Source organism: Rana temporaria, chromosome 2 (genome assembly GCF_905171775.1).
Source record: "Rana temporaria chromosome 2, aRanTem1.1, whole genome shotgun sequence".
NCBI lineage: Eukaryota > Metazoa > Chordata > Amphibia > Anura > Ranidae > Rana > Rana temporaria.
The window spans coordinates 427781017-427794374 of record NC_053490.1 but is presented as its reverse complement, the minus strand read 5'-3'; the positions used below and the strand labels follow the sequence as shown (position 1 = coordinate 427794374).

General features: G+C 43.7%; 1 protein-coding gene across 2 annotated transcripts in view; it reads right to left on the bottom strand.

The window, feature by feature from the left end:
- The window catches only part of APOO (apolipoprotein O), a 114961-nt gene that overhangs the window by 101127 nt on the left and 476 nt on the right, over window positions 1–13358 (bottom strand). The gene's annotated exons all lie outside the window — the stretch shown is intronic.

Sequence of the window (13358 nt, the reverse complement as noted above, 5' to 3'; positions counted from 1 at the left end):
ATGGCATTTTTATTAATATATTTTTTTTACTAGTAATGGCAGCGATCAGCGATTTTTAATCGGTACTGCGACATTATTGCGGACACTTCGGACACATTTTTGGGACCATTGGCATTTTTATAGCGATTAGTGGGGGTTAACACTAGGGGGCGAGGAAGGGGTTAAGTATGTTCCCTGGGTGTGTTCTAACTGACGGGTGGGGGTGGGACTGACTTGGGGAAATGACTGTTCGCTGTTCATACATTGTATGAACAGACAATCAGGCATTTCTCCCCCTGACAGGACCGGGAGCTGTGTGTTTACACACAGCTCCCGGTTCTCGCTCTGTAACGAGCAATCGCGGGTGCCTGGCTGTGATGTCGCCCGCCGGGCACGCGCGTCAGGGGCGAGCGGGTGGCACACGTGCCCCCCCCTATTGGCTGCTCAGCGAGATGACGTATAGCTACGTGATTTTGCCCAGCAGAGCCGACCCGCCGACATAAAACTACAGCGGCTGGTCGGCAAGCGGTTAAAATACTAACTGTCGGATAAGATTCTGTACTTCACATGAAATACAGTAGATGAGCGTTCTGTGCCTCTGTTGTAAACTTTGAATATGATTTTCTCCATAATGCCTATAGCTACAGAGGTGATTAATTACTTGTTTTAAAGTGCCTTTACTGTTTGTCCACAATAGGAAAATAATTTAGTGTGCATAGTCAGGGCACATAATCACTTTAAAGAGATTCTAAAGGTTCTATTAAAAAAAAAAAAATAATAATAACATACATGTTATACTTACCTGCTCTGTGCAATGGTTTTGCACACAGCAGCCACAATCCTCTTCTGTTTGGGTCCCTGCAAATCAAGGGAGTTCCTTGGGAACCCCCAGGTCACCATGACTAGTGTCCCCATTGGACATTTTCCCCTCTATTACTTTTCTGGGGACAACCCACATTTTTGGTCTTCCTTTTACTTTCACTGATAATGATAAACAGGACAAGTAGAAAGGGAGAATCTTCCTATTGTGGGCACAGACAGCAATAAACACTGACAAGTGTTCTAATTCAGGGCTCGACAAATCCCGGGCGCCAGGTCGCCATGGCGACTAGAAATAGGGTCCTGGCAACTTGGCTTGGAAGGGGGGGCACCATCTGGTGGTGAGCCGTTGGTATTACAAGTTATTACCACCAGATGTGTAAGCTGGCGCCATCTGGTGGTGGCCGTTGGTATTACAAGTTAAGCATTACAAGTTAAACAGCAATTCTAATGTAATTTTTCACTATTTTCACTGCCATCTTCTTCCCTCCAATTAGAACCCCCAAACATTATATATATTTTTTATCCTAACACCCTAGAGAATAAAATGGCGATCATTGCAATACTTTGTCACGCCGTATTTGCGCAGCGGTCTTGCAAGCGCACTTTTTTGGGGAAAAAATTACACTTTTTTTAAATTAAAAAATAAGACAACAGTAAAGTTATCCCCATTGTTTTTAATATTATGAAAGATAATGTTACGCCGAGTAAATTGATACCCAACATGTCACGCTTCAAAATTGCGTCCGCTCGTGGAATGCCGACAAACTTTTACCCTTTAAAATCTTCATAGGCGACGTTTAAAAAAATCTACAGGTTGCATGTTTTGAGTTACAGAGGAGATCTAGGGCTAGAATTATTGCTCTCGCTCTACCAATCGCGGCGATACCTCACATGTGTGGTCTGAACACCGTTTACATATGCGGGCGCTGCTCACGTATGTCTTCGCTTCTGCGCGCAAGCTCGTCGGGACGGGGCGCGTTTTCTGGCTCCTAACTTTTTTAGCTGGCTCCTAGATTCCAAGCAAATTTGTCAACCCCTGTTCTAATCCCTCTCTACTCTATACAAAAACAATTGTTGCCTCTAGTTATACTTTAATGCATAGAATTATTAAAAGGTAAAAAACCTTCTGCCTTTAGAACCACTTAAAGTACATAGGTAATTAGGTGCCTACAAATGCCCCTTTCATACTTGAAATTCCTTTCTTGTGCATCAGACAATCCCCTTCAGTCTCGGGCACACACTACAGCTTTGTTTTCTTGGAGCTCCACTCATCCACAAGCTAATGAAAATGCTCTATGACTAGAGGTTCACACTACCGCTGCTACATATATTAAAGTGGTAGTAAAGCCTGTCTGGCGTTTTTTACCTATAGGTAAGCCTATAATAAGGTTTGCCTATAGGTAAAATGAAAATTGCCTAAACGCGACGGTTTATGAGATATTCAACCTGGATGAAGCCAGTTACATCACCAGCGCATGTGCTCTGAAGGTCTGGCATACCTTGCCAGGATCTTCAGAGCTTAATGCCAGAACTGAGGGCTCCAGCGTGAATGCGCCTGAGTGAGGTCATTGTGTCTCCAGCCAATCACATAGCTGTAGCACGTGAAAATGGAAAAAAAAACAGAGGAAGGAAGATGTCTGCCCTCTCATCAGTGACAGTGCGCTGAAAGGCTTTGTTCCAAGGTAAGTAATTCATGTGCCATTATGCGATACATACTAGCAGCTCTGCTGCGCAGGATTATGAATCTAGTATGTGATCCTGCACTTCTGGATCTGGGGCGCGCATGCCGCCACCGCCCTGTGCTTCCGCTGTGATTAGACACAACGGGAGCTGATTGCCAGGTACCGTGGGCTCGAAGTCCACTGGGACCTGCCAATGCTTCGGTACACAGGCAGAACGGCGGTCTGCTTATGTATACAAGGAAGATTGTCGTCCTGTCACAAGGCATGGATCCTGTGTCTCTGCTAGGTAGGGGCACCAATCCATGCATTCTCCTAGTACAAGCACCTCCTCCACAGTAGTAAAGCACTGGTCAGGCACACATTTAACCCTTTGATCGCACCTGATGTTAACCCCTTCCCCATATTTTTTAGCACTGATACCTGTATTAGTGTTACTGGTCCCCAAAAACTGTAAAAAGCGTTGGTTAGTGTCCCGACTGTCCGCTGCAATATCGCAGTCCTGCTAGAAGTTGCTGATCGCTGCCATTACTAGTAATAAAAATATCCCATAGTTTGTAGACGCTATAACTTATGCGCAAACCAATCAATATATGCTTTATTGGGATTTTTTAACAAAAAATGTAGCACAATACATATTGGCCTAAATTGATGAAGAAAATATAAAAATAATAATAAAAAAAAAAATATATATTGTATATGGTTTATAGCAGAAAAAAAAATTCTCAAAAATGTCTGTCTTTTTTTGTTTATAGCTTAAAAAATTAAAAAACTGCAGAGGTCATCAAATACCATCAAAAGAAAAAAAGATTACATACATTTTGTTTAGGTACAGCATTGCAGGACTGCGCAACTGTCAGTTAAAGTAACCCAGTGCCATATTGCAAAAAAAGGGCCTGTTCATGAAGGGGGATGCATTTTCCGGAAGTCAAGTGGTTAATGTGTCTTTTGGTGCATGTTTAAGAAGGGGGGGGGGACAACAACAATGCAACAAAAATGCATTTTTCATGAGCTCCTAGAAGTCTAAGTGGACAAAAACACACCAAAAGAAGTGCATGCACCTTTATAAAAATTGCACTGACTCATGTTATAATGATGAGAGTGGGCACCATAGAGAAAATTTTGATTTTTATTGTGATGCATTGCAGTGCAACAGCAAATGCATAACAAAAAAAAAATCACACTAGAGTAAACAAGGGCTAAATGTCAGCTCTAGCGTTGTTACTGTTGATGACCTCCAAATCAAGAGAGGTTTCAGCCTTGTCCCAGTGTGTGCTGGAGATTGAAGGGGAACAGAAAAGGAATTTGACATGCAATACATAATGCTTCTTGGAGGTTCATTTTAGGGTAAACAAAACAATATAAGTTAACAAGTCTTGAAAGTTTGAATGAAATGAAAGTAGAACTATAGGCAAAACTTTTTATTTCATTTTGGATAGAGTAAGAAAGAGTTATAACCCCTGTCAGATTTTTTATTTTGCCATCTGTGTCCTATTTCAGAGATTTTCCTCGACTTCGTGTCCCATAGCCAAACAGGAAGTGAGAGGAAATCCATGCCAATTAAGGGAATCCCAAGGTCACCAGGACTAGTGTCCCCATTGCCTTGTATTACTTTCAATGATAATGGTAAACAAGACAAATATAAAGGGTGAATCTCCATATTGGGGGCACAAACAGCAATAAAAACTGACAGGTGTTCTAATCCTTCTCCACTCTATCCAAAATTGGAGGAAAAAAAAAAGTTTTGCCTTTATACACAAAAGAAAAGTTTTAATAAAAGTTACATTTTAATTTGGGAATAAATGCCCACAATATTTTTTTAAATGATAATTCCATCTGGCTTTCTATAGCAGTGCCACAACTCTTCAAAACTATCTAAAGGATAAAAATCAAAGAAACAATCAACAATAAAGTGCTGGTGCTTATGCCGAAATATTCAGCGTGAAGGTGGTGCAGAGAAGGAATTCCAATATCCTTTTGAAGTTTTAATGAGGGTGTCCCCTTACCTTACTGCTGTAAGGTAACAGTATGTATATTATAGCCAACAATGTTCCAGTCGTTTCAGAATGTAGTGTGTCCCAGTCAGGGTTTGACAAATTTGCTTGGAATCTAGGAGCCAGCTAAAAAAGTTAGGAGCCAGAAAACGCGCCCTGTCCCGATAAGCTCGCGCGCAGAAGCGAACACATACCTGAGTAGTGCCTGCATATGTAAACGGTATTCAAACCACACATGTGAGGTATCGCCGCGATCGTTAGAGCGAGAGCAATAATTCTAGCCCTAGACCTCCTCTGTAACTCAAAACATGCAACCTGTAGAATCTTTTAAACGTCGCCTATGGAGATTTTAAAGGGTAAAAGTTTGACAGCATTCCACGAGCGGAAGCAATTTTGAAGCATGACATGTTGGGTATCAATTTACTCGGCATAACATTATCTTTTACAATATAAAAAAAAAATTGTGATAACTTTACTGTTGTCTTATTTTTTTAATAAAAAAAAAGTGTATTTTTCCCCAAAAAAAGTGCGCTTGTAAGACCGCTGCGCAAATACGGTGTGACAGAAAGTATTGCAACGATCGCCATTTTATTCTCTAGGGTGTTAGAATAAAAAAATATATATAATGTTTGGGGTTCTAATTAGAGGGAAGGAGATGGCAGTGAAAACAGTGAAAAAACACTTTAAGAACTGCTGTTTTACTTGTAATGCCAACGGCCACCACCAAATAGCGCCAGGTCACAGAAGTAAGCTTGGGCCTTCACAAGGCTGCAGAGCCGCAGTCTCAATTACCGGCCATCGTGGGGGCGCACAAAGACACAGGATCCTGTGCCTCTGTGTGCCCCCACCTCCCCCGCCGCGCGATCGCGGTGGGCCCGCGACGGCCGGTAATTGAGGCCGTGGCCTTGTAGGCCGCAAAGCCGCGGCCTCAATTACCGGCGGACTCCAGGTCACAATTTCTTGTCGCAATTGCGACCGGGTGCCCGGATTTTGTCGAGCCCTGGTCCCAGTGAACTGTAATCTTTCTCTGTGGATAAAGTCCCCCTCAGGAGTCACGTCCAATGGACAACAATGACCCTCACCCAGGGAGATAAAAAGCGCCAATAGTGCAGTATCGTTTAAATGTTTTTAATAAAAAAGTCATACATTATGATACTCACATGGATGCAATAAAAACAGGCATAAAAACAAGTGGCGAGTTCGCAAGCGTCACCTCCGGTACCTCTTAGTGGACTCTGGACTCTTACGCGTATTCGTCACGACACGTGACTTCTTTTATTAAAAACGTTTAAACGATACTGCACTATTGACGCTTTTTACCCCCTCCCCCCCACCTCCCCGGGTGAGGGTCATTGTTGTCCATTGGACGTGACTCCTGAGGGGGACTTTATCCACAGAGAAAGATTACAGTTCACTGGGACACACTACATTCTAAAACTATAAGGTAAGGGGACACCCTCACTAAAACTTCAAAAGGATATTGGAATTCCTTCTCTGCACCACCTTCACGCTGAATATTTCGGCATAAGCACCAGCACTTTATTGTTGTTTGTTCCTTTGATATTTTGATCTTTTAAACAGCATTTTTTTTGCCGTTTCTGCATGGACATGATGCGATTTCTTATTATCACTCATGTGTGTTGCTTTAGGTTTGCTACTATATAGCAGTGCATGCTTCATTATCACTGAGCACTCTTAGGTAAATTCACGTAGGGGCGCCTAACTTTAGGGCGGCCTAGCCTAGCCTTTTTAGGCTACACCGCCGTAAATTAGTTAGGCTAGTAGTGATTCACAAACCACTTACCTGCTAATCTACGGCGGTGTAGCCTAAAACGAGCGGGCGTAAGGGCGCCTAATTCAAATGACTTGGAGGGGGGCGTGTTGTATGGAAATGAGGCTTGACCTCACGTTTTTTGACACTGCGCATGCGCCGGGTGACTACATTTCCCAGTGTGCATTGCGGCTAAGTAGGCCGTACGGGCCTATTGATTTCGACGTGTACGTAAACGACGTAAATCCCGATTCCCGGACGACTTGCGCAAACGACGTAAAAAAAAAAAAAAATCAAACCTCGCGGCGGGAACAGCGGCCATACTTAACATTGTTATTCCACCTCATGTGTGGAATAACTTTAGGCGGCCTATCCCTTACGGAAACGACGTAATGTGACGGTGTAGGCCTGGCGTACGTTCGTGAATCGGTGTATCCCCTCATTTACATAATCTACGCCGGCCGCAATGGAAGCGCCATCTAGCGGACAACAGAAACATTGCAAGCTAAGATAGAACGGTGCAAGCTGGCCTATCTTAGCTTTGTTTAAGTGTATCTCTGTTTGAGAATACACTTAAACAAACGCCGGCGTAGATTCAGAGTTAGGTCGGCTTATCTACTGATAAGCCGGCCTAACTCTTTGTGAATCTACCTATCTGTATTTTTGATTGGATGTCATTTGTATCACCAATATCAGCGATTAAAGGGGTGGTTCCCCCTAAAACACATTTCTAACAATAGATTCGTAAGACCCCTTACACTGCGGGTAGGCTGGCTTTTTTTTTTTTTTTTTCGTACATACCGAGATCTCGGCGTTTCGTCCCTTGTCGGTGGGCGTTCCTAGTTGATTGACGTTCCTCGGACGGGCGCATACGTGACGTCACGACTTTCCGAAAGAAGCCGAACGTCGCTGCGCATGCGCCGTATAGAGCCGACTCTATACGGCGCCTGCGCAATGACGTTCGGCTTCTGTCGGAAAGTCGTGACGTCACTTATGCGCCCGTCCGAGGAACGTCAATCAACTAGGAACGCCCACCGCCAAGGGACGAGACGGCGAGATCTCGGTATGTACAAAAAAAAAAAAAAAAAGCCAGCCTACCCGCAGTGTAACGGGTCTTACGAATCTATTGTTAGAAATTTGTTTTAGGGGGAACCACCGCTTTAATATTTTTGGATGTTCACATATCAGTTATAGAAACTGTCTTTTCTTTCATTCATCTACCCCATCACACAGCGCAGCACTATTTATTTATTTTAACAATTTTGGGTTTGATACACCTTCAGTGTTGCAGCAGTATTCCCTTTCTATCTTTCTCTTCCCCTCCCCCCTTTTTTTTTTTTCCTCCCCCCTCCTAACCCCCTTCCCTCCTCTTTGGTAATATCCTATCTACTATCTGAAGGATAAAGTCTACCTAATTGTAAAAGTGGCCGATTTCAGAATGAAATAAATATTCTTATAAAGTACTCTGGCGCCCTCTGGTGAGCGTACAATAAAATGTCACTGAACAGGCAGCCTTATTGCCACAAATGGTTTCTACTGATATAAGCAACAATTCTATAAACACAGATAACCCAACCAAGGCCCCATGCACGCTGCTGCTCCTAAACCGATGATTTGGACCATTTTAGCTGAATGCACCGCAATAAAAGCCTATGTGTCCATGCACACAGGTTTTCAGAGGAGTTTAGAGGCAGCTTTCAATCATGGGCATTAGAGCTGCACGATTAATCGTTAGGCCCCTTTCACATTGAGGCGTTTTTCATGTGGTACAGCGCTAAAAATAGCGCTGCTATACCGCATGAAAAAATCATGCCCTGCAGTGTGAAAGCCCGAAGGCTTTCACACTGAAGCGGTGCGCTAGCAGGACCGCTCCAAAAGTCCTGCTAGCCGCATCTTTGGAGCGGTATAGGAGCGGGGTGTTTACCGCGCCTATACCGCGCCTTTCCATTGAAATCAATGGGATTAGAGAGGCGCATTGCGGGCGGTATTAACCCTTTATCGGCCGCTAGCGGGGGTTAAAACCGCACAGCTAGCGGCCGAATATCGCAGTAAATACGACGGTATAGCGGCGCTAAAAATAGCGTGGCTATACCGTCACCGCACCTCCACTGCCCAATGTGAAAGGGGCCTTAAGAATCAAAATTGCAATCTTTTTCCATCCCGATCTTCAAAACAGCAAGTCACCATCTTTCTAACAAGTGCAGAGAGCTCTCACAGCTGGAAAAACAAAATCCAGGCAGTCTGCCAAGTTTTATTACAACATGGGAATGAGTGGAAACAAAGTATTTTTCATTCTTTTATCAAAGGAAAGAACTCTGGACGTGTAGATGAAGGAAGTTTAAAAACCAAACCTTTTCTTACATTTGTTGCTTACAAGTAAAAATCATTATTTTCTGCTAGAAAATTACTTGGAACACCCAAACATGACATATATATCTATATATATTATATTTTTTTTAAGCAGAGACCCTAGAGAATAAAGTGGTGGTTGCAATATTTTATGTCACACCGTATTTGCGGAATTTAAACAAAAAAATACACTTTAATGATAAAAAAAAAACGATACAGTAAAGTAAACAGTAAAAATTATGAGTCTCATTTTCTGGCATTCCTCTCCTACATGTAAAAATCTTTTTTTGCTAGAAAATTACTCAGAACTCCCAAACATTTTGGGAAAAAAAAATATTTAATGAATAAAAAAAAAAGGCTTCCGACGGTCGCATACATCGCGTCACGATTTTCCGAAAGTAGCCGAACATCGGTGCGCAGGCGCCGTATAGAGCCGCACCGACGTTCGGCTTCTTTCGGCTACTCGTGACGCGCTGTATGCGACCGTCGGAAGCCTGTCGGAAGCCTGTCAATCAAATAGGAACGCCCAGTCCCGAAGACCATACCCGGAAGCGGCGGAGAAGATCGCTCTCTAAAACGGTAAGTATGGCTTTGATTTAAAAAAAAAAACACCCGATTCCCCTTGACAAAATGAGCCTCAATCTAATGTTAAAAAAAAAGTTTCGGGTGAACTCCCGCTTTAAGCCGAGAGTGCATGTGATCAGCTCAGGGCCAATCAGCACTGTCCAAACAGAGGGTCAGGGGCGAATGAAAACTCTAGCTTTAACCAGTGCCCAGCTGGACACTAATAGAAGATACAAGACTGCTCTAACTGCTAATGAGAAGAGGTATTTATCAGTTTATATTTACTATAATAATTGCATTTCCATGTTCTGTATACTGTGGGAGACTAGATATAGTGAATGCAGGTTCTGGGTTTATTAAAACTTTAACTATTGATAGAAATCCACTTCCCCATATGCGTTATATATATATCACATGGGTTGTTGACTATAGATTATTCCTATTGGCAGAGATCAACCAGAAAAAAAATGATTGAAGCGTGTATGTCCACTATTAAAGTGATTGTTATTTTTAATTAAAAAAAACAAGACTTTAAAAACATGTTACAATTACCTGCCCTGTGCGGTGGTTTTGCACAGAACAGCCCAGATCCTCCTCTTCTTGGGTCGCTCTTGGCACCTTCCTCCTGTTGGGCGCCCCCACAGCACGCAGCTTGCTCTCGGGGCATCCAAGCTGAGTCACGGAGCTGCGGCCTGGCCCAACCCCCTTTCTATTTTTTTTCGTATTTATATATTTTTATTTCATATCAATAGAAGGCAGAAATATCCAAGAAACAAAACCAGGTGAGAAACAAATACATAGTCACATCTATATATAAATATATACACATCTATCTTCACATATTATAAAATACCCTCAAATTAACGTAATGCTCTGTCTTATTTCACCATATGCATATTCACCTATATTTACCTTTATCTCTCTTTCACCCTATACCTTAATCTTAGAGGCAAGGGATATCTGTCAGATGCTCCTCTATTCCTCCTTCTCCCTTTCCTTCCTCCCCACCCCTTTATAATAAAAAAAAAAATCCTGGATCCGCGTGCAGATCGAGGAGTTCATTGCCAACACAATTATACGTTTACGCTGGATTGGCGTAAAGGTCCTGTCCAGGTCTCTTTCCTATTTCTATTCTCATTGGCTGACTGACTTTGATTGACAGCAGGAGCCAATAGTGCTGCGCTGCTGTTTCAGTCAATGAGGGGGAGGGAGGGGAGTCCCGGATGGCAGAGACATTCCTACAACATAACTGCTGCACACAGAAGGCTTTTTATCTTAAAGGGGTTGTAACCCCTCAAGGTCTTTCAGCTTAACACATTCTATGCATTAAGGTGAACAACCTCATGTGATGCAGCAGCCCCCTAGAGCCCCCCTTTTACTTACCTGAACCCGATCGTTCCAGCAATGGGAAAAGGCACACCAGCTCAAGCTGGTGTCTTGGGTCCTGATCGGATAGATTCATAGCGGCGCAGCTTCCGCTGCTGTCAATCAAATCCAATGACTCTGGAGCCGGGGGAGGGACCGAGTCCTGCTGTCTGTGTCAATGGACGCAGCAGCAGGACATGGGTGTCCTGAGGGAGAGCAGCTCTCCAACAGGGCACTCAAAAAGAGGAGGAGCCAGGAGTGCCGCTGAGGGACCCCAGAAAAGGAGGATCGGGCCACTATGTGCAAAGCCAACTGCACAGAGGAGGCAAGTATGACTTTTTTTTTTTAAACAAACCTTTACATATCCTTTAATGCATTAAGATAAAAAAAAACTGACTTTACAATCACCTTAAGCCTCATTTACACAAGCAGCCAGAGGGGGGTAAAATCAGGTGGTTGAGCCGTGGTTTTTCAATCATGCAGCTGCTCAGAGCTGTACACATGCCAGGGACATGATGCTTTCCTCTTCAGCAAACTTAAAAAGCATGTCTCTTTCAGTGGGTGAAACTGCTGCCAGACATGTTGAAGTGCATTGGGCCGCACCACAACCACATATAATGGACACGGTTGTGGCATGGGATTTTCGGGGTTAAAACAAGCTGTGAGGAGGGACGTATTTCGGCCTTGGGCCTCACACACCTCACAGGCCTTCACCCAGCTCTTCTAAAAGCCTTTCCTCCTGGCAGGAGAAAAGTAGTGTAAAGAAAAAAAAAGCAACTCAACCGCACTTTGCAAACATGTTTAGAATTGTCAGACGTTTGGGTGTTCATTTATTCCAAATAAAATAATGGGGTGGGCGGCCCCTTATCGCGTGATCAGCTGTCAGCCAATGACAGCTGATCACATGATGTAAACGGCAGATCGGTAATAGCTTTGTTTTTTTCCCCTTTACGCCGTCAGCGTGAGGGGAAAAAAAGTTGATCACCGACATCGGCCCCTCACACAGATGGCTGCGGCTGCCCCTGCTGTGCCCACCATCAGTACCCACCAGTGCCTCATCTCCGGTGCCACTGATCAGTGCTGCCTATCAGTGATCATCAGTGCCACCCATCAATGCCCTTCAGTGCTGCCCATTAGTACAAACCATCAGTGCTGCCTCATCAGCGCACATCAATGAAGGAGAAAAATTACCTGGTTTCAAAATTGTATAACAAACTATGAAAGTTTTTTTTTTTTTTGTTTTTTTTTTAATTGTCAGTCTTCTTATTTATTTTTTGATAAAAAAACAGAGATTAAAGGAACACTAAAGATAAAAAAAAATAACAAACATGTTATACTTACCTCCACTGTGTAGCTCGTTTTGCACAGAGTGGCCCCTCGGCGGCATGGTGGTAAGTTCCTGCGGGCGCGCTCCAGTGATATAGCCGCTCACTGTATCACTCGGCACACGGCGCGCCACGTCATTGGATGTGATTGACAGCAGCGCGAGCCAATGGCTGCGCTGCTTTCAATTAACCAATGAATGAGCCGAGAAGCCGGCCGAGAAGCCTGCGTGTTCACGGCGTGGGACTTTCGAGGGGTCAGGCAAGTAAACGGGGGGCTCGGGGCACTAATCCACAGATGTTTTTTCACCTTAATGCATAGAATGCATTAAGGTGAAAAAACTTTTTACCTTTACACCCCTTTAAATACCACCATAAGAAAGCTCTATTTGTGCAAAGAAAAATAAAAAAATTATAAAAATGTAATCTGGGTACAGTGTTACATGACTGCGTAATGGTCATTCCAAGTGTGAGAGCGCTGAAAGCTGAAAATTGGTCTGGGCAGGAAGGGGTTTTTAGTGCAAGTGGTTAAAAAGACACGTAGCCATTCACTGAATTGGGAAGAGAAGAGGGTTAACCTGCCATAATCTGCGTAGAGGGTTCTTCTTTAAGGCACTTTTACACTAAGGCACTGGCCATGTTAGCGGTAAAGCACCGCTAGTTTTAGCAGCACTTTTCGGCCGCTAGTGGGGTACTTTTAACCCCCGCTAGCAGCCAAAAAAGGGTTAAAAGCACCTGCAAAGCACCGCTGCTGAAGCTTTGGCAGCGCTGGCCATTGATTTCAATTGCAGGGGCGGTTTAGGATCGCTAAATACAGCGCCCCCGCACCGCCCAAAAGATGCTGCTTGCAGGACTTTTTCCCCATCCTGCAAGCGCACCGCCCCAGTGCGAAAGCACAATCAGATGTGCACCTTAAAGATCACAACATACAGGTATGTACAATGTACTATTGACATACACACCACAGGATAGACGGTGTCTTTTCCCAACCCTACGACTATATAACTTGGCAGAATATTAATTAATTCTGGCCATTGAAAAGAATGAATGCTCAAGCGCTAAATGCGCCTTGCAATTAGGCGAGTCAGGCGTTCTTTTCCGCTGAAACACTTGCTCTCCTTTAGTGATGTTTTTTTGTAAACGCCGATAATTGCATGGATGCATAAGCTAACACCAAGGGGCGTTTAGAAGCAGAAATAAAAGCGTAAAACTCTCTTAGGCTACCTTCACACTTACTAAAAGCGCAACAACACACACAAATGTGTGTTTTGCCATACGTATATCAGAAACGCACTGCAGTCGCAGGTCACGCTTGCGGTGCCATTATTAACGGCACCCCAATCGTGGGTTACAGACATGTTTCACCATATATTTGTTGCGTGACAAAATGCGAAATGAATAAACGAACAACACAGAGTGACCGAAAAGGTTCTGAAGCGTTTGTTGCGCATAGGGCAGCCAATTAAAATGAATGAGCTGCCTTAGGCACGATGTGCGTTAACGTGTGAAAACG